The sequence below is a fragment of the Zea mays genome, chromosome 9 (assembly GCF_902167145.1).
Source record: "Zea mays cultivar B73 chromosome 9, Zm-B73-REFERENCE-NAM-5.0, whole genome shotgun sequence".
In the NCBI taxonomy this organism is placed as follows: Eukaryota; Viridiplantae; Streptophyta; class Magnoliopsida; order Poales; family Poaceae; genus Zea; species Zea mays.
The window spans coordinates 18,172,704-18,194,840 of record NC_050104.1 but is presented as its reverse complement, the minus strand read 5'-3'; the positions used below and the strand labels follow the sequence as shown (position 1 = coordinate 18,194,840).

The following is a 22,137-nucleotide window of genomic DNA, read 5'->3' as shown; positions in this document are numbered from 1 at the left end:
TCGAATCATGATGACGAGAGGTGTTGGGTAGACCCACAATGAAATCCATGCTGATGTCGTCCCACTTCCACGAAGGTACGGACAGTGGTTGCAAGGCTCCAGCGGACTTCAAGTGGCTTGCCTTTATCCTCTGACAGGTGTCACACTCTGATACATACTGGGCTATCTCCCTCTTCATTCTGGTCCACCAGTACAAAAGCTTCAAATCATGGTACATCTTGGTGCTTCCCGGATGCATAGAGAATTTGGAGAGATGAGCCTCATCCAAAATTTTCCTCTTGAGATCCTGGTCCTTAGGAATTACCAATCTGCTTTTGAACCATAACACACCCTTCTCATCCTGGCGGAAACAATTATACTTCTCAACCTTCTGATGGAGATTCTTCTTGATAATCTGCACTCCCTTGTCACTGAGCTGGGCCATGATAATCTGGTCTTGCAAAGTTGGCTCAACAGAAATGTGAGACAAAGAACCAGAAGGAATCACTTCAATCTGCATCTTGCTCAACTCATCGCACAAGGTGTTAACATGAGAATCCATCAGAATACAGTTGCATTGCAACTTCCGACTCAAGGCATCAGCTACCACATTAGCTTTCCCTGGGTGATAATGTACCTCCAGGTCATAATCCTTGATCAGCTCTAGCCATCTTCTCTGCCTCATGTTGAGATCAGCCTGAGTAAAAATGTACTTAAGGCTCTTATGATCAGTGAAGATGTTGCAGTGGGTTCCCATCAGATAGTGCCTCCACATCTTCAATGCATGAACCACTGCTGCTAACTCAAGGTCATGAGTGGGATAATTTTGCTCATGAGGCCTGAGTGCTCTTGAGGCATAAGCAATGACTCGGTTGTCTTGCATCAAGACACAACCTAGCCCGGTGCCAGAGGCATCGCAATATACATCAAAAGGCTTGCTGCTGTCGGGTTGCGCCAAAACTGGTGCTGTGGTCAGATGCTGCCTTAATGCATGGAAGGCATCTTCGCACTTCTGATTCCACACAAACTTGACCTCTTTTTTCAGCAACTCAGTAATAGGCTTCGCAATTCGAGAGAAGTCCGGAATAAATCTTCGGTAATAACCAGCCAATCCCAGAAAACTCCGAATCTGGCGAACAGTCGTTGGTGGCCTCCAGTTCATCACCTCTTGCACTTTATCAGGATCAACAGCTATTCCATCCTGAGAGATAGTGTGACCCAAGAATTTGATTTCCTTTAGCCAAAAATCACACTTGGATAACTTGGCATAAAGGTGGTGCTCTCGCAGACGTTGAAGCACTACATGCAAATGCCCGACATGTTCTTCTTCGTTCTTTGAGTACACCAGAATATCATCGATGAAAACCACCACGAACTTGTCCAATTCCGGCATGAAAACAGAATTCATCATATACATGAAGTATGCTGGTGCATTTGTCAGCCCGAATGACATCACCAAGAATTCATATAGCCCATATCTGGTTGAGAATGTCGTCTTCGGAATATCACTTGCTCGTATTTTGATCTGATGGTAGCCAGAGCGAAGGTCTATTTTGGAAAACACCTTAGCCCCGACCAACTGGTCAAAGAGAACATCAATACGAGGCAAAGGATACTTGTTCTTGATAGTTACCGCATTAAGAGGGCGGTAATCTATACACAGCCTCAAGCTTTCATCCTTCTTCTTCACAAACAGTGCTGGACATCCCCAAGGCGAAGTGCTTGGGCGAATGAATCCCTTATCCAGCAACTCTTGCAACTGCTTCTTCAACTCTGCCAACTCAGCGGGTGGCATTCGGTAGGGCCTCTTGGAAATTGGGGCCGTTCCCGGTTGCAACTCGATGGCGAATTCAATATCCCGGTCCGGTGGCATTCCTGGCAATTCATCAGGAAAGACATCTGCATACTCACAGACCACTGGGATCTTCTTCAGGGGTAACTCTGTCATAGAGAAAGCACATGACTGAGAAGAACCCTGACTAGGCAGAATCAAAGAGAAATTCCCGCAGAAAGGAGAATTAACTTCCACGGTACGACTGGCTACATCAAGCACAACTTGGTGCAAGGTCATCCAATTTGCTCCTAGAATAATGTCCACATTTTCCAATCCCAATACAAGAAGAGTGGTTTTGATAATGTGGCTTCCCAGTTGAATAGGCACACTTTGGTTTAATTGATTAGTTGCAATTTTACCCCCAGGTGTGACTATCATGAATGACCCTTTTGAGTGAGAGAATGGCAGTTTGCAATTAGCACTGAACTTTTGGCTAATGAAACTATGAGATGCACCAGAATCAAACAGAATTAAAGCAGGTTGATTATAAACTGAAAAGGTACCGGTCATGATAGGAGCTCCTTCTGGCACTTCTTCTAGAGCAGTGAAGTTGAGCTTCCCTTGCCTGACTTGCACCTTCTGCTTTCTTCCCTTGTCTTGATTTGGTGCTGGCATCTGCCTCTGCTGGTTCCTGGGACAGTTCTTGGCATAGTGGCCCACATTGCCACAAGTGAAACACTTGTTCCCATTGCCCTGGCGGAACTGCTGCTGAGGCTGATTGTTCCTTGGGGCGGGAGCTGGATAGCGGTTGGGTGCCGGCTGCTGCTGCTGCTGAGGTGGCCTGATCACCCATCTGCCTGCCTGCTGCTGAAAACCCCTGCTCTGATTGTGAGAAACAATCCGGAACCTCTGAGCCTGAGCGGATGGCGCTGCCATTGGTGCCTTCCTCTTCTTCTCTGCCCGGTGAGCAACAATGCAATCCTCCTGAGAGATGGCCATGTTGACCAGCTCATTGAAGCTATCGGCCCGGACAGTGTTGAGTCGTTCCCGCAGCTTGGTATTGAGACCCCTGCGGAAGCGATCCCTCTTCTTTTCATCAGAATCAGCATGATACCCTGCATACTGGCATAAGTCGTTGAAGGCTTGCGCATACTGCAGTACCGTGCGGGTTCCTTGATTGAGGGCCAGGAATTCGTTCAACTTCCGATCAAGAATGCCAGCTGGAATGTGGTGCCCTCTGAAGGCAGTCTTGAATTCCTCCCAAGATACTTCACGATCAGCGGGGAGCATAGCACGGAAGTGGTCCCACCAAGTCCGAGCTGGGCCGCGAAGCTGCTGTGCGGCGAAGCGAGCCTTGGCCTCATCAGGGCAGTCTCCCGTGAGGAGGGGAAACTTGGACTCGACGACGCGAAGCCACACGTCGGCGTCCAATGGATCCTCTGCCTTGGTGAACAAGGGCGGCTGCGTGCTCAGAAACTCCTGGTATGTTGCCATAGCCGGAGGTCGCTGATGCTGGCCTCCACCATGATGCTGAGGGTGGGGCTGGCGCTGCAAGAGCTGTCGCAGAACTTCATTCTGCTGGGCCATCAGCTCCTGCACTGTGGGAGCTGGAGGAGGTGGCGGGGGAGCTTGCTCATTTTGCCCGCGACGCTGCCTCGCTGCCATCTGAAAACAGAGATTGTCGCCAGTGTTATCCCAATTCACATTTCCGAACGACAAGATATCATCTCATATGGAAGGAAAATGCCATAATCATAATATTAGGTTCGAAATGAAGATAACATGGTGACAAGGATCCCACAGATATCAAAAGTTTACAGGGTTACATTAATCAGGGGAAAGTACCCATAAGCCTAGTCCAAAATGTGATACTACTAAGCTCGCATAGGTTTCTATCCGCCTAAAAATGTCAAAGCGACTGCTTAACCCTGAGCGGTGGAAGCGACACTGGATACGGGTGAAGGAGGCATCGCGGAGGTAGTCCCATTGGCACCAGGGGCTGGTCCTAGCTCCTCGGGAGCCTCTTCTCCCTCGCTTCCTGCTTCATTGGCCTCCATCTCCAGGTGGTGCATGTCCAAGTGGTCATTGGCTTCCTCAAGTTCCCTCTGCACGTCGTGAAGCTGGTTCTCCAAGACATCAATAGTGTTGTCTCGGATCTCCACTTGCTGCTCCAGGGTGGTAATACGCTGGTTCAGCCTCTCCACCTGCAGATCCTTTTCCACCAACTCTGTGGATAGGTCGACCACAAAATCTTCCCGACTGTCGAGAGTGAGCTTGGCAGCCTGAGCGGTGTTAGCAAGAAGTGTCATAGCATAGCTCTGAAGGGCCTGAAGGCGGTACAGCGCACTCATGCACTGAACAGTGACCCTCCCAACCAAGTCAGGATACATTGCCCACACATCCTTCACATGGCTCACGCGGTTACACCACATGGGATCATCCTTCTTCTCAGCAGGGAAGAGTCCCAAGGGGTGCATCACCATCTCCAGGGGATGGTAGCCACAGAAAGTCGTCAGAGTCTTCATGGCTACTGCCTCAACGGTGTCGTCCGTCCTGAGTCCAATCGTCTCAGAGTCAAGAGAACGCCAACCCGGCTGAAGGGGATGAGCCTCCAAAGTTAGCCAGACCCGACAACGAGGTACCCGATGCTCCTCATACAACTGCACTGTGTACAAAGGGGGCGTAGGGTAACCGGCGAAGTTGAGCACTTCCCACAAGATGGAAGGAAAGCCATCGCGAGAAAGGAAGTCAGAACTGAAACGAGAGTCTCCTCCACTGGCGGGGGTGGGTGAATTCATCTGCGGAAGGGAATCAAAGATAAAGATTATGGTGGAAGGAAAAAGAAAAAGAGAGCCCGGATGATTTTGAAGAAAAAAAGGGGGGTTAGCTCCAATTTTAATTCCTCTTTGTGTTTTATAATGCATGCATGCGGAAAGAAACGTTGCCTCTCAAAAGGAAAATAGGGTGCCTTTTTAGGGCATCCTAAAATATAAGTATTGGCCCACAGGGCCTAATTAATTAGCCACCTATTTCTCCCTTTATGCCTAAGGCCTTTCGTCCTAGGTCTAGCGGTCTAGTCCTGACGATCCGTAACAGTTTCTAGGCAAGTTTTAGATTTTGAAAATTGGTATTCATGGTTTATTGTCCTCCTCTGTGGTGGAATTTGCTCCGATACCAGCTGTGGCAGAACAGCCCGAATTATTCCAGCTTAAGTGCCTAAGTCACGCCTCAGGGGCCGTAACACACTTAAATCGGAATAACCCGTCAGTCCTTCAGATCTAGTCTGATAGAGCCACTTAACCAGGATCAAATTCCACAATCTCACTCGAAGGTGAGTCACAGAAGAAATACAATAAAACAGGAAACCTCAAATTAAGTACGGAGTTATTACATAATCGAAGTTTTTGAGTAGCAAATAAGTTCACAAATTAAAGTGCAGCGGATAATCGATGTCGTCGGTAACCAGGAAATGGGCAAGGCCTAGCCCACTACTCCTCATGCTCCTCTCCTGCCGGAGCAACATCCCACTCGACCGTCCAACCCGGTGGCAGGGTGGTAGGCCAAGTCACACCATCAACTACATCCTGCATGGTACCTGCAAAAATGGTGCCACAAGCAAGGCTGAGTATACTAATACTCAGCTAGACTTAAGCGGTGTGAGGAGTCTACTCCTCTACCTCTAGACTATGCAGCTGTTTGGCTGAGGGGTTTGGTTTGCCCAAAAGCACTAGCTGTTTCTAAAATCAACTTTTAGCTTTTCAAATTCTACCATCATTAACTTAGCTAGATTTGCTCCTTCTAAGCATACATGGTAACAATCAATTAGTTCAACCAACAAGTTATCTCATATAATCCACATTTCACTTCTTACTCGATGCGGTACAAGGAATCAAGCAGTCTCATTAGCTGCGAGAAGCAGACGATTCGAATCGAGTTTTAACCTTGCAAGGTAAACCTAAACACAGGGCATGTCAGGGTACTCCGACCCCACACATGACAACCGTCCCCATCGATTCCCCGTTCGCGTCCAGGCCTCACCGCCTTGGCATACAATGCTCCACTGACCCCGGCTGCCGCCGTGCAGTGACCGCACTTGTACCCACCATAGCTAGCATGGGAGACCCTGTCTCAGGTCGCATGAGGGATAAAGTCCGCGTCCGGCTTCACTCAGGTACTAGGTTTACCGGTTACCATTTTTCCCGGCATGTGCTTAGTACGTTCAAAAGCTTGACTCAGGTATCCACACATTAATCCTTAATTCTTTTTTTCCGTCTCATGGATAAGGCATCCTCCCTGGATCCAAGTCCATAGACCAATATATATATATCCCATGATCAAGATGAATACAATCAATTCCTGACCTCGCGCGAGTGCTAGAAAAATCACTCGACTTCTACCGAGATCCTGATTAGCAAGCAGCTACTCGACCTAGCATACTAGTATTCATCTCAAAAAGGAATCCTAAGTTCATGTAACTAGAGGTTTCAAGCAACTCCTACACTTAAGTGCACATTACAGTCCTACAAGTATTAAGTGTAGTAAAGTAGCATATATTAACATGGTTATGCATAAAACCGGGGCTTGCCTTCAATTGCTGGGGCTGCGGGGAGATCCTCAATAACAGCCTCTGGAGCCTGCTCGTGGTCCTCCTCTTGGACAGGTCCTTGCTCGGGGATGAGCACGTACTCTCCGTCGTCAAGATTACAATCTAATGAATGCAATGCGTAAGATATATGCATGATATGATATGTGCTTTAGAATTTACAACTTTAAAGATGTATGGTCTTTTTGAATTTAATCAAGTTAACCTTACCTATGTAAAACCTTTCAGTGGTATACTTGGTAAATTGGGCTAGTTTTAATGGGATGAGGTTTATTCCTTCTTCTCTTTTCTTTTATTCTCTTTAATGTTTTGGAGTAGGTTTGAACTACAAGTTGCTTTTATAAAATTCCAAAAATTCTGCAAAAATTACTGTGGCTTGTTACTGGTGTATGATTCTCTGTCACAAAATTTGGGGTTCAGAAAGTGAATGGTTTTCTCTGGACAAAATTACCAAATTTTAGGGCAGAAGGGGTACTTTGAACTACAACTACTATTTAATAGTGGGTAATTCTCTAAAACTTATTTTTGCTGGCTTTTAGGTGTTATAACATGACTTGATACAAATTTCTAGTCATTAATACCCTTTAATTCTTTTCTTATGGTTTTCTCAAGTTTCTAGCCAAATAGGTGCTTTCTACTACCACTATATTTGAAAAACATCAAACAACAGAGTTCTTATTTTTCTTAGCTAGTATTTTGTGCAAGAGCAATCATTCTGGAGTTTGGCTTCCTTTTGCTTAAGGGAAGGGGTGGTTTGCATTATTTGAGTTAAATGGCTTTTCTCACAAATTACTAGCAAAAGGCATGGGTTCACTTCTTTTTCATGGGTTTGCATTTTTCTCTGGTGGTTTGTCTCATCATGGACTTAGTAAAATTTTGGTTGCCCATTATCACATTATTTGGGGTTGTTCATGATTTATTGGGAAAATGCCTTATTATCATTCTGTATTTATTTTCCCTACTTAAAAAGTTAGGCTGGGGTGCTCTGTATTTTTGTAGTGGGGCTCTGGTGGTTATAAGTTCACTGGATTTTTGTTAACCACTTTGGTTATAGTTTTGCAATTCTAATAATTGATTTTCAGTCTACATAAGGCTAATTAAAGCATCTTAATTAGAAACTGGTCCTAATTAATGGTCTCTGCATTTTTCCTAGGTTCTTTGTTGCATAAGTAAACTAGGAAAAATATTACTAATCATTGTTCAACATTTTCTAATGCTTTTCTGATTTTCTCTAAGTTTTGGACAAAATGGCTTTAAATGAATAACTACATCATAATCTCTAATGCTGGGGCTCCTACTATTTTTAAACAGTGTCTAATTAAGGTATAAGCATCTACAAATTTTCTTAAGCTCAGCACAAAAGAAAAACTAATTTTCCTTAATTAAACAAGGTTTAGGGGGTTTCTGTTTTTAATTTTAAACTCTAAAATTTAGAACAGAAAGCATATGGTTCACTATTTTTAAATGAAGGATCATAATATTCCAGAGTTAGCAAAATTGGTTTGACAGCTTTTCATTAAGATTTCATCAAGTTATGGATTTTCTAAGTTCTCTGGTTATTTTAAAAGAATAACAGAACTGACTAAATGGAAAACCACTTTGCACTGGGGTCCCTGGCGGTTTTTCTAAGTTTTCCTTCGCGAATCAGTCCTTAGGTTACTATTCACATGAGTCGCTGACATTACAGAAAACCCCTCGGGTTCTACAAAACCTAACCCGAGGTCCTTCTTCTACCTCAAACAGTAGCCGCGGCGAAGAAAAGGGCGGAGGGGCTTACCGGCGGCGAGACTGTTCCGGTGAAGTGGTCGAGGGTGAAGGGGAGGTCGCGGGGATCACAACGGTGTGCGGAACGTCGACGGAGATGGCCGGAGTTGGTCGGTCCACGCGCGCAGGCGGGGATGCTCGTCGGCGGCGAGGAGACCGGCCTGGTCACGGCGAGATAGTTCAATCAAATAGGTCAGGGAGGTTCACGGGATGCCAGAGAAGCTATGAGCGAAAGGAATTGGGCGGAGACTCACTGGATAGCTCGGTCCACGCGCGGCGGCGGAAGACCGAAGTCCGGTGAGGGTGATCTCGGGCCTCCGGTGAAGTCCGGTCGGGTCCGAGGGCTTGGCAAGCTTCACGGGCTACTGGCGGAGCTAGCCGAAGCACTGGTTGGGCTGGAGGGTGGCTGGAGTGAGCTGGCCTCGGCGGCCGAAGCTCTGGCGGCAATGGCGGGCGGAAATAAGCTCGCCGGAGCTAAGGAACGGTGGCTGGCCGGTGAGGGTGAGTGCGGGGCGAAGTGGGGCGCGCCTGGGGAGGCTTTATAGGCACGGCGCGGTGCACGGGCGGTCGTGGACCGGCGAGTGCGCGCGGGCGTGCACTGGGAAGGCGCGGTGCGCGAACGGGCGTGAACCAGGGGTGTCAGCTGCGGTCGAACACGTGTTCCCGTTGCCTCTGCCCCTGTTCAAGCGCCGATTGGGAGCAAATCTTCGCGAATTTGGGCAAGATCACTGCAAGGGATTTGTTCACCGGACCAAGCTTTGTCTTTTGTGTATGGACGACGTGCGGTTTTAGGCTAGGGACAGGGAGTTGTAGCGTCACCAAGGTGCCAGTGTCAGAATGCCTGGTCCCGAGGTTGAGCTGCGCCAAAACCGTGTCAAATGGATTTGGTTTGAGTTCAAATTTTCCCAGAATGTGTTCAAGGTAATTTGGCACGACTTTGATATTTGGATCTTCTGGCTTTGAGTTTGGAAAAGCAGAGAACACAGATGATCTTTGAGGAGAGGTCTGAAATTCAGAAATTCAGAAATCTGAATTTCTCTAAGGGTTCATTGATCAAGGGCTGTTTTGGGGATTTAATTGAGTTATTTTGGCTAAGCCTTCTTGATCTTTCGTGTTGCTTAACAAATATACTTTAACTTATATAATTGGCTCAACTCAAAATTTTAAACTTTTCATCCTCTTTTCACATCTTCTTGAATTTTGTTCATGGGGTTTACTTAGGGTTTTGAATTAGGGTTGCACATTCTACCCTTTTCAAGGACTCAATTGTTTTGATCATGACACTTTTAAGTATATACTTGGTGAATTCTTTCTCACTTAAATTGTTTTGATGCTCATGCTTACTTTGGTTCACATAAAATGATGGTTCTTGGTTTGGCTTTTTAAGAGAAACCCTAGGTGACACTGGGGTGTCACAAATTCCCTCTCCGACACACATGTATAACAGGATTTACGCATAGTAATGCGTTCGGAAATAAAAGGCATACATCACTCGTGTATGGAGGAAGATTTAAGTTTTCTTTAGCCTAGTGCAAGACAATCATGTGTAACGACAAATTATACAAACCAAAAAAATTCCACCCCGATAGTCGGAACACATAATACAAAGGGATTGTTCCTCATCTAAGTAATGATCAGAGGAATACATAATCAGTTTGTTCGCATCAACGAATGCAGGTTGCAGTAAAGAACAAAGTAGCATGGCTCAAAAGAAAACTTAGTTGGTGATGGCTGACAAGCTGAGTCATAACCTCTATGGGGCGTAAGCAATTTTTCATGCTCACAACCGCTACTCAGGGTATGATACACCAGTAAAGCAGTCATGGTTAAAAGTTATTAGCTCGCGTTATCTACAATGTATCCATACATTAACTTCAAGTTGCTCATATCTATGGAGTATTACACAAATATCAACACATAAACAGGAGCAGCAAACAAGCACTTACGTCTTCTTCATCTGCGCCTTCTTAGCATAGCGTTTCTTGAGACAAAGTGTGTGTTGTTCAAAATTGAAACCTACATTTGTTGCTTCAACAGTAATACGTAATATATATTGTTAAAAATGAGTTATAAGCAAGTATTGTGTGTTCTCTTAGGGGGAAAATCGTCAAATCAAGTGAAATGTTGATTAAAACTATGACACCATTTGAGAAGTTATGAAAATTAGGTAATCCAGTTTGCAGAGTTGAGAAGACAGTACCTGACCCAAGGCTTGCAGCTTAAAGCCTTAGATTTCCTTCAGCCAGGTCGACTAGAAGTTGTCTCCTGTAATCCACATGTCAAAGGGGATGTTTCAGTAGTTGTCTTCAAATTTGAATCGAAGCCTGACAATGCTAGGAAGTTGCTCAAGAGTAACAAAACCTTAGTTCCAGTGGCATCTTCGGAAGTACATGCCGAATTGCGCAGTCTAGGTATCCAGCTGCCTTCAAGAAGACATCAACAGTGGCCCGTTTACTCTTTGTAGCACATTGGAAATATGTGGCCTTGTCAGCGCATGAGCACTATAGACAGAAGTACTTGAACGCACGACAAATTGTTAGCATCTTTCAGTGGCCTAATTTAAATAAAGGAAACTTGGACACAACAGTCTCCAGGCCGACAATGCTTTGGATTCATCTACAGCTCACAGCTGTAGTACCTTCAGAAACTCTTAGGGCGTAGCCATCGCCGTATGACCTTGGGAGAAACAGGGTGTTGGCCTACAGCAAGCAGACCATGGCCATCAAGTGCAGCACCGACAGCACCTCGTACCAGGCATCTGACATGGCCGTCTCCTGAGATTGAAAAGCTCCCAGTCCAGCGACGACTCCTTCTCCAGCTTCTTCTTCATGCCGCCATTTGCCTCAGGCCGCCACACCATGGCCGCCATTTGGGATCTAATGCAGAAACAGTCATGCTAACCTTTGATAGTAGAACAGAGCACCTCTAAAATGCTTCGGTGGATCCAAGAGTGGGAGAGCCTCTAATTGTCGACAAGCTGGGAAATTATTCAAAAAATCAAATTTACATTAGAGGAAGCATAAGAAAAGCAAGACCACCACCTGTTCATTATAGCAAATCATCAAGAACTGACAGGAACCGTAACTACCGAGGAAACTACCAGGATGGCCCCCCACAACAAGGAAAATTACCAGAACAACCGTCCTCCACCACAAGGTGGTTACCAGAACAACCCGCTGCAGCAAGGAAACTACCAGACATACCACTCGTAGCAAGATGGAAGAGGCTATGCCCCACAGCAGAATTATGCACAAGATGGTCAGGATGGTAGAGGTTTTGGAAGGAATGATTACACAGACCGTTCAGGCTACAATGGGCCACCTGATTTTCGAAGTCAAAGTCAGTACCAAGGGCATGTAAATCCAGCTGGGCAAGGTCAAGGTTACAACAACCCCCAAGAGCATAGCAACTTCTCGCAAGGGCAGGCAGGAGAACATCTATTGCTCCTTCAGCACCTGGGTCTTATGGCCAACCATCAACACCTGGATCTTATGGTCAACCTAATACACCTGGTAACTATGGGCATGTACGTTCATCAGTGAATCCTGGTGGTAACATAGTTCCTGGTGTGAATCCTAGTTATGGTGGGGATGGCAGACAGGGGGCTAGACCAGCATATGGTGGAGATAACTAGCAAAGAGGTTCTGGTCAGTATCCTAGCCCAGGTGAAGGACAAAGAAACTGGTAGGTATGAGAGCATTTGATATACACATTTCACTTTTAAAATGCCATTACTGTTTGAATTGAAATACATCAGTTTAAAGTTAAACTGGGACATCATTTGTTTGACCAGTTCTAGATTGAATTCATAAACTGAGTGTGCCGAGTTTCAGATGTACGACTATAGTTTTTCTCCCTGTTAAATGTTTTTTAGATTTATGAGCTAATTTGTTCATTTTTTAATTCCCACACCACTCTATTTGTTTAAATTGGATTCAGTAGAGGACTACAATAGAGGTGCAGGAATACATCAGAGCTAGTTTTAAGAAAACGTGCTTATAACTGATTCCGTAGCAACCTTTCTTAAGTGGAACATGCTCATATTAAGGCCCTATATACAGCCACATCAGTTTGGCATTTACATGTCCACATTGGTAGATAGGATCATAGTAATCGGAATAACATTGATCAGATCCAAAGTAATGTAATGTGTGATTAAGACACAAAGCAGTAATGACAATTTCGTAAGCAGTGGAGCCAATAAAATTCTAGACCAACTATAGGTTGTTTATAAACATAGAGGACTCTTAACAGACCAGGCTCTTGAGGACCTTACAATGTACCTGAGACGGCAGAGCGAAGGAGGTGACGATGCTGGCGCAGTAGTCGCCTCCTCTAGAGACGACAACGACGTCAAGACGATGCCGAAGAGCTCAGAGCCCTACCAACACGCTTCCTCCAGAGACGACGACATCAAGACAATGCCGGAGAGCTCGGAACCGTACCAGGGGCCTGCACACACATGCCAAGAGATGGGACATCGACCCATTTTTATCCCTTGTTCATCCTACGTGTGGGATTAAAAAACATTTACATGTGACAAGAACACTGTTATGTAGGAAAAGAGAAGATGAGCAATCAAACCTTAGAGCTCTCACACACCAAGTGAAAGAAATCACAAGGTAAAAACCTTCAACAAGTTTATATCACAGATATGAATAATTTGTAGATCTCTGATATCATAATTCTAAATATACATTTTAAACCATGCCAAGTAGCTGGACAACCGATTCATGTAGCATAGCATCTGTAAAAAATGAAAACATATGCAGTATATAAAGCAAAATCTATGTAATCGGACTAAGGGATAAGAATGGATAAGTCAATAGAAGTAATTCTAATAAACAAATACATGTTGAAAGAGCTGCAAAGAACTGGAAACCACACCATTCTTATTCACGAGTTGGTTTCTCCAGATTTTTCAAAACTGCTCTCAACAGGCTACACCATTCTTAAAACAACTCTAATAAGTCTATACAGATTCCATCCAGTCAAATCAAAGGATACTGTAACCAAGCACGTCTTGCAGCTCCGAAATATACTTTAGCACTGGGCCCATATAAGAACCCCAAACTGTAATGTCTCACAAGAAAACATAAGGGGTAACCATAGATACATCGAATACACATTATAACCTTCCGCGTCTAGAATCTAGATGTACACAGCAGTAAACTACCAATTCTTTGCAAAATAAAAATTGCAAATCATGCTAGGTAAATCGTCTTCTAAAACGCTTTATTGGGGGACCAAATCTTATAAAATCCTAAACCCATCACCGGCAACAACAAGATGAAAGCCCATGGGGTGGCGACATCAAACACCCGCCAAAATGCCTCGCAAATCCTAAAACTACGTCACGGATTGAAGAGCTAACCGAGAACCAAATTGAGACCAAACCGAGAAGCAGGCCTAAGCTAGGGTTTCGTCGGATCGAGAAGGGGTGGGAGAGGTTACCTCTGGCTACCTAGGGTGGCGATGGGGTGTCGACGGCGAGGCGACGACGAAGGTCGGCATTGACGCGGTCCGGAGTGGTAGCCATGGGCGGTGGCTGCGAAAACCCTAGAGATGCTGGTTGAGGAGGTTTGGGAACGGAGGAGCCGAAGCGAGCGGACACGGATCCCACTCGTGGCTCCCGCCCCGCATCATGCTGTCGGTTCCGTTCATCATGCTGTTCATGACCCAGTCGCTGCTTGCCTTGACTCGGCTACGGGCGGACTCGTCCAACTCGACCCGGGCCTCGCCAGCGCCGGTGGCCACGGCGGCCACCTGCGCGATGCTGAGGCTGGTGCCCTCGATCTTCACCAAGGGTTGGTGATACTCGGCCACCATTCGGAGGACGCGGCGGAGGTGGACGGCGAGGTGTCAGGGTCGGGGGAGCTGAGGAGGACAGCGAGGAGGAGGACGCATGCGAGGGCGAGGAGGAGGGAGAGCAAGAGGCGCGCCCACCACGGCCGCTGCTGCCACCGGTGCTTGAACGACGACCGTTGCTGGTCCAGGAACGGTCGCCGCCTCATCGGACCGCGCTCTCGCCGGCAGGGCCAGGAGGGAGGCGCCACGCCGCGTCGAGATCTGGGACGAGTTAACTGCCGCGCGCATGGGGTGCTGCTGGATCCTTTCGCCCGTTTCCATCCTCCTGCGCCTTCAGATCTCGGACTCGGAGGAGGAGCAGCGCGGCCGGGCCGGCAGCGTGGTGTGCTCGTGCCCTTGGATTTCGCGGCGGGAGGGGGCGGTTGTGCGCGTGATCCGCGGGCGGTTGGGGAATCCGGCGTGGGGGCGTGAGGGGAATCACGGTGGGGGGGTGCGGGCGTGTGCGTTATCCGCAGGCGAGAGGGGATGCGACGGGGGCAGTCTACACTGTCCCCTTAATAGTTAGTAGAGATTGATGATCTCAGGGGCGGGGGCAACACTAGTCCCGTCAATGAAGCCGACGAGCTACGCACCACGGAGCTCAAGTGGGACTTGTGCCCTCCACAAAGGGTAATTGAATTTGGAGAGCTTCTCGGCGACGATGACACCAATAGGAGGAACAACGATAGAGTTTGTCGAGAAAAAGAGGTCGACTTCGATAGCTTCAGATGTCGGTAGGATATATCTAAAGGCATTGTTGTAGGAAGGTAGCTCTAATAACCATATATAAAAACCATCAAGACTAGGAAGCGTTCTACCTCCTATAGGAGGACATGTAATTGTATCTACATGTGATAAAAATAGTCCTATCATGGCCGACGAAGGAAAGATCAACATTATTGATTTAGGCTGTCTCCAGCAACCTTCTCTAAATTTCATCCTCGAAAAAATATTTTGTCCTTTATGGCACACTCTAAAAGATTTCATCATCTATATTTTCAACATATAGCAACATCATCTAAAATCGATCGTCTATATCTATAGTGTTATCAGATTTCACAATACACACTGTTTTTAATCAAACTAAAAAATAGTTCAAATTACATATTGATTTTATTGGGAAAACAATATTAGTTCATATTGAGGCAAATAATTACCATAGGTCTGCATTATAAGTTTTTGTTATTCGTCTACGCAATACAAAAAATCATTTATAGCATGCCAAAAATGATTTAGGAACTAGTTTAGATAATTACATTTTCTAACCTGCATTACTAATTGTTTTTTCCTAACAAAATGTACGACTCCAGGAGGTAAAGCGCGGGAGAGAACGGATAGTGGTGGCGCGCGTGACTGAACAGTGTATAGCGAGCGAGAGACTGGTTGTCATATGTAGCGGACGAGAAAGACCCGATATATTTTACCTGACAGTTTAGTGGTTGCTGCTGGACGCATACCGGACGTCTACTTTCAGTATATTTAGAGTACAGAATGTTTTAGCGTCTGTTGTTGAAGAGAGCCTTTGTCTCTATCTATAGCAGCCGCAGTAGAACAATTCTAAATATTCTATCAGAGAACAATCAATTAGATACTAGATTCATTAAGTAGTAATATATATTTTACATTCTAATAACACCTCGATCATCAACGTAAATGATCTTAAATGTTTGCCAGTATTTTACATTCTAATAACACCTCGAGACAAATGGCAGTCAACCCGTCATGAGCTCATGATCATCCTTTGGTAGGCAAAGCAACCGATGTCATTCAAGATATTGAAACCTCGAGGTGTCATAGATCATGTTGAAGTATACTCAGTGGTAACGAGATTGAGAGAGAGACAAATGACAGAAACGTTGTTTATTGCAGGGAGAGTAGTCCTTATATACATGTGACAGGGGTCATCCCCAAGGGGTGTGTCCCTTGGGGATGTGTTTGTCGAGCCCCTTGGATTGGTCACTATATCACATATAACTTTGTAATATGTTATTTTGTAACACTCCCCCTTGATCAATCCAAGTCCATTTGATCATCTGCAAGCTGTCTCCCAAGATATTATCTCCTCAAAAACCCTGTGGGAAAAATAAGGAGTACACAATGCTTTTGGATTATGAGTAAAACTCATATTGAACTCCAAAATAGAATATGCTTGTAATCATCATTCGTAAAAACCCCTGTAGGGAAAAATCAATGATGAAGCATATAGCTTAGTTGATATTACCTCGTTAAAAATTTTGGATGAGAAAACCTTAACAAGGCAAAACTCATACAAAGAAAAGAGTGTAATATGATGGCACAAAACATGTTTAAACATCACGGAGAATTTCTCCCCCTGATCCTTGCAAGTCTTTATGCCTTCTCAACCAACCCCCTCAACACATTTATGAAACGTGGAGTATGGTAGAGATTTGTGAATAAATCAGTATGATTATCACAAGACTTTGTTTGCAAGATGTTTATATCTCCATTTTCTTGAAGTTTATGGGGATAAACAATTTAGGAGCAATATCTTTATTAATATTGCTCATAATATAACACGTTTTCATCTGAACAACACATGCTCAATTATCCTTATAGATAATTGTCGGTGGTTCAATTGAGCCATGGTATGCCTGTCGGCGTTTCGAGACCGGGGGGTCCCCAAGCCGACGAGTGAGTGTGCTGCGTGCCCCAGCCCAGATGGGTCGAGCGCGTGGGCGAGCGCGAAGGGGGGGAGAGGCGAGGTGGCCGGAGACGGGCGTGAGAGAGGTGGAGATCCCGCGGCCTTCGTGTTCGTCCCGCGCCCAGGTCGGGTGCGCTTGCAGTAGGGGGGTTACAAGCGTCCACGCGGGTGAGGGAAGCGAGCGGCCCCAAGAGAGCGCCTGTCTCGTCCTCGTCCCCGCGCGGCCAACCTTCTCTGAGAAGGCCCTGGTCCTTCCTTTTATAGGCGTAAGGAGAGGATCCAGGTGTACAATGGGGGTGTAGCAGAGTGCTACGTGTCTAGCGGAGAGAGAGCTAGTGCCCTAAGTACATGCCAATGTGGCAGCCGGAGAGATCTTGGCACCCTACTGGCGTGATGTCGTGGCTGTCGGAGGAGCAACGGAGCCTGGCGGAGGGACAGCTGTAGGAGCGGTCGAGTCCTTGCTGACGTCGCCCTGCTTTCGTAAGAGAGCTGAGAGCCGCCGTCGTTACAGAGCTTGTGGGGCGCCATCATTGCCCATCTGGCGGAGCTGGCCAGATGGGACGCCGGTCTTGTTCTCCGTGACCCGAGTCGGCTCAGGGTAGGATGATGATGGCGCTTCCTGTTGACGTGGCGGGCCTGTGCCCTAGGTCGGGCGACGTGGGGGCTCCTCCGAAGCCGAGGTCGAGTCTGTCTTCCGTGGCCGAGGCCGAGCCCGAGCCCCCGGGTCGGGCGAGGCGAAGATTGTTCGGCCGAGGCCAGGGCGGAGTCCGAGCCCTGGGGTCGGGCGAGGCGGAGTTTCGTCGTCTTCTGGGGCTGAGCCCGAGTCCGAGCCCTGGGTCGGGCGGAGCGGAGTTCGCCGTCTTCCGGGTCTTAGCCCGAGTCCGAGCCCTGGGGTCGGGCGGAGCGGAGTTCGCTGTCTTCCGGGTCTTAGCTCGAGTCCGAGCCCTGGGGTCGGGCGGAGCAGAGTTCGCCGTCTTCCGGGTCTTAGCCCGAGTCCGAGCCCTGGGGTCGGGCGGAGCGGAGTTCGCCGTCTTTCGGGTCTTAGCCCGAGTCCGAGCCCTGGGGTCGGGCGGAGCGGAGTTCGCCGTCTTCCGGGTCTTAGCCCGAGTCCGAGCCCTGGGGTCGGGCGGAGCGGAGTTCGCCGTCTTCCGGGTCTTAGCCCGAGTCCGAGCCCTGGGGTCGGGCGGAGCGGAGTTTCCTATGGCGCCTTTGGCAAGGCCTGACTGCCTGTTAGACTCACTCTGTCGAGTGGCACTGCAGTCGGAGTGGCGCAGGCGGCGCTGTCCTTCTGTCAGACTGGTCAGTAGAGCGGTGGAGTGACGACGGTCACTTCGGCTCTGCCGGGGGGCGCGTGTCAGGATAAAGGTGTCAGGCCACCTTTGCGTTAAATGCTCCTGCAACCTGGTCAGTCGGCACGGTGATTTAGTCAGGGTTGCTTCTAAGCGAAGCCAAGGCCTCGGGCGAGCCGGAGGTGTGTCCGCCGTTAAAAGGGGGGCCTCGGGCGAGACGGAAGTCTCTCGAGGTCGGCTGCCCTTGGCCGAGGCTAGGCTCGGGCGAAGCGTGATCGAGTCACTCGTGTGGACTGATCCCTGACTTAATCGTACCCATCAGGCCTTTGCAGCTTTATGCTGATGGGGGTTACCAGCTGAGAATTAGGCGTCTTGAGGGTACCCCTAATTATGGTCCCCGACAATGCCATTGTTCTCTTATGGACCTCTAGCCCAAAGAACAATAATATGTCTATAGCCATCATCTCAAAAACCCCGTGGGGAAAATAAATGATGAGACATATAACTCAGGCTAATATTTCTTTAAGATAATCTAGTCAGAAAATCTGAGAAATTAACATATCAGCCGAGTCTCCTTAAAAACCCAGTGGAAAAAATAAGGAGAGTAGTCATACTTTATTGTTGATACATTTGAACTTTGAGAGAGATAAACTCATAACCTAGTTCAAATACAACAATAGTTATGTCATAATATATCATCCTTGAAAACCTCAACGGGAAAAATAGATGATACGACATAGGCTTTGTGTTGATGTTGCCTCGTTAAAAACTTTGAATGAGAAACCCAAACAGGGAAAAAACTCATGCAAAGAAAAGAGCACAGCATGATGTAGAAACAAGTTCTTCCGATCAAGAGAAAACTCTCCCTGATCTTTGCAAAACACTAAGTCATCCCATACCTACTCTCAAACACACTTAAAATGTGGAGTAAGGTAGAGACTTAGTTCGAAACTTGTTTTTCATCTAAACAACACAAAGTAATATTATCTCCATAGATAATAAGGTCAATGATATAAAATCATGACCACCACATACACTCAGTATGTAGTATATCATTCTATACAATCCCACAAAGTGTGCTACAGAATGATTAGTGTAAGTGACCATTAATCTCTGTTGATCGATATTTTTCAAACAGGAGGTCCAACTTACCAGAAGTATGTCATTGATCTTGTACCTGGGGATCTTCTATAGATGTCCAAGATCAGTATATCCAAACATAAGGAGAGCATGAGTACACCTGGAGATCATAACTCGATCTCATGTGCTGTTAGCTAGCAAATCATTGCAAAGCAATATCCAGCCAGATGCTCTTGCAAGATACAATAGCACATCTCATGATCCGAAAGAATCAAATAACAATGATTCTCTCATATTGAATTTCTTCAATATGTGTTGGATATAGACAATTTTGTATCCAAGATACTCAAGATAGTTTATTTTGAATTGAAAATCTCTTTCAATTCATATCCTCTATCTCGAACTCCGTCGATAAGTAATGTATGTTTAAAATATGTTGCACATATTTACACTGAACATACCATTCTTTGTGTATCCTTTCAGAAGGAAGGATTCACCAGGTCGAATGTACCATATTTGACCAGGATGCTCTAAGTCACAAAGACTTTCCAAGCATTGCAAATTTGTGATTGGTGATTATGTATTTGGAATCCTTCAAGACTCCATAAATACCATAATCCAGTGACCACATATGCACATGTTGTCACTACATCTATCAACTGCATAGATAGATGATTTACTGCCCTTTGTATTGTATCAGAATTTTACTACTCACGGTAGAAGAGAATTTATAGCATTAATATAATGCTTGGGTTTGCGTATAAACTCAGTTGCTACTAGCCATGCTTTATCACCACCTCATTGTTTCCAAGTCCATGAAAACAAACTTGTATCCACAGTAAGATACCTGAGAGCACCTAGAGGGGGGGGTGAATAGGTGATCCTGTAAAACTTAAACTTATAGCCATTAAAACTTGGTTAATCGTTAGCACAATAATTGCCAAGTGGCTAGAGAGGAGCCAAAACACAATAACCACAAGAAATCAATCACAGAGATGACACGGTGGTTATCCCGTGGTTCGGCCAAGTACAAAACTTGCCTACTCCACGTTGTGGCGTCCCAACGGACGAGAGTTGCACTCAACTCCTCTCAAGTGATCCAATGATCAACTTGAATACCACGGTGTTCTTCTTTACTTTGATCTTTTCCCGTTTGCGAGGAATCTCCACAACTTGGAGTCTCTCGCCCTTACAATTGAATTTCACAAAGAAGCACGGAGTAAGGGAGGGAAGCAACACACACAAATCCACAGCAAAATGCGCACACACACGGCCAAGAATCGAGCTCAAAAGACTATCTCAAAGTTCTCACTAGAACGAAGCTCGAATCACTTAGAATGACAACTGAATGCGCAAAGACTGAGTGTGGATGATCAAGAATGCTCTAAGGTTGCTTGTGTGTCTCCTCCATGCGCCTAGGGGTCCCTTTTATAGCCACAAGGCAGCTAGGAGCCGTTGAGAGCAAAACTGGAAGGCCATCCTTGCCTTCTGTCGTCGGGTGCACCGGACAGTCCGGTGCACACCGGATACTGTCCGGTGCCCGATTTCTTTCCTTAAACAGCGCAGCCGACCGTTGCAGATCTGGGAGCCGTTGGCGCACCGGACATGTCCGGTGCACACCGGACAGTCCGGTGCCCCCTTCCGACCGTTGGCCTGGCCACGTGTCGCGCGTAGATTCCGCTGCCGACCGTTGGCTTCGGCCGACCGTTGGCTCACCGGACAGTCCGGTGAATTTTAGCCGTACGCCGTCGGCGAATTCCCGAGAGCGGCCAGTTTGCCCGAGTCAGTCTGGCACACCGGACACTGTCCGGTGCACCACCGGACAGTCCGGTGCTCCAGACCGAACAGCCTTTTGGCTGTACACAGCCAACTTTTCTCTTATTTGATTTCTCCTGTTTCAAACACTTAGACAAGTATATTAGTACACAAAACCAATGTACTAAGGCTTAGAAACATACCTTTACTCATGATTTGCACTTTGTTCATCCATGGGCATAAACTCACATTTAAGCACTTGTGTTGACACTCAATCACCAAAATACTTAGAAATGGCCCAAGGGCACATTTCCCTTTCAATCTCCCCCTTTTTGGTGATTTATGCCAACACAACATAAGGCAACTAGAACAAGTGCAAAATCACTTCAAATAAAAATAAATTTGAGTTTTATTCAATTTTGGCATATATGGATCATCCTTTTCCACCACATGGTTTGTTTTTGTAAATCAAACTCAAATCTCTATCTCTAAGTCAAACACACATGTTGAAGCATAAAGAGAGTCATTCCAAAAGAGATTGATCACCGATTTCAAAAACTCCCCCTTTTTCCTATAATCACTACTTCTCCCCACCAGAAGCCAACTTTTGACAAAAGAGACAATGAAAGAGTTTTGACAGACCAAAAGCTCTACTCTTCTATTTTCAAATCTCTCAAGTGGTAGCTGATCCATTTATTGCTTTGGCCTTTATTTTCTCCCCCTTTGGCATCAAGCACCAAAACGGGATCAATCTTGGCCCCATAACCCCATTGCCTCACCAAAATCTTCAATTAAGAGCAAATGGCAATAAGAGTTCATGAGATGAACTTGGAATAAGTTACCCTCTCATCGGAGTGCAGTGGAAGTCTTTCATGGTCCAAGTCCACCTTTTCCCTTTCAATTCTCCTTCGAGACTAAATCAAGCAAACTCAAGCATATGGTTAGTCTCAAAGGTTCAAGTTGTAACACAACTCCCCCTAAATATGTGCATCACTTACACAAGGACTTGTGAGGTCCAGGGAGTGTTTGTACAACTTGAGCACCACAATAAGCAACAAAATGCAGAATGAACATGATCAAAGGCATAAACACATGTATGCTACAATTCAATCCAAGTTCCGCGAATCTAAGACATTTAGCTCACTACGCAGCCTGCAAAAGGTCTTCTCATCTAGAGGCTTGGTAAAGATATCGACTAGCTGGTTCTCGGTGCTAACATGAAACACTTTGATATCTCCCTTTTGCTGGTGGTCTCTCAGAAAGTGATGCCGGATGTCTATGTGCTTTGTGCGGCTGTGCTCAACAGGATTTTCCGCCATGCGGATAGCACTCTCATTATCACATAGGAGTGGGACTTTGCTCAGATTGTAGCCAAAGTCCCTGA

General features: G+C 46.3%; 1 pseudogene; it reads left to right on the top strand.

Annotated features, from left to right (window-relative positions):
- Window positions 1-10,835: 10,835 nt before the first annotated feature.
- Window positions 10,836-11,808, top strand: LOC103639755 (glutenin, high molecular weight subunit PW212-like; annotated as a pseudogene).
- The last annotated feature ends 10,329 nt before the right edge of the window (window positions 11,809-22,137 follow it).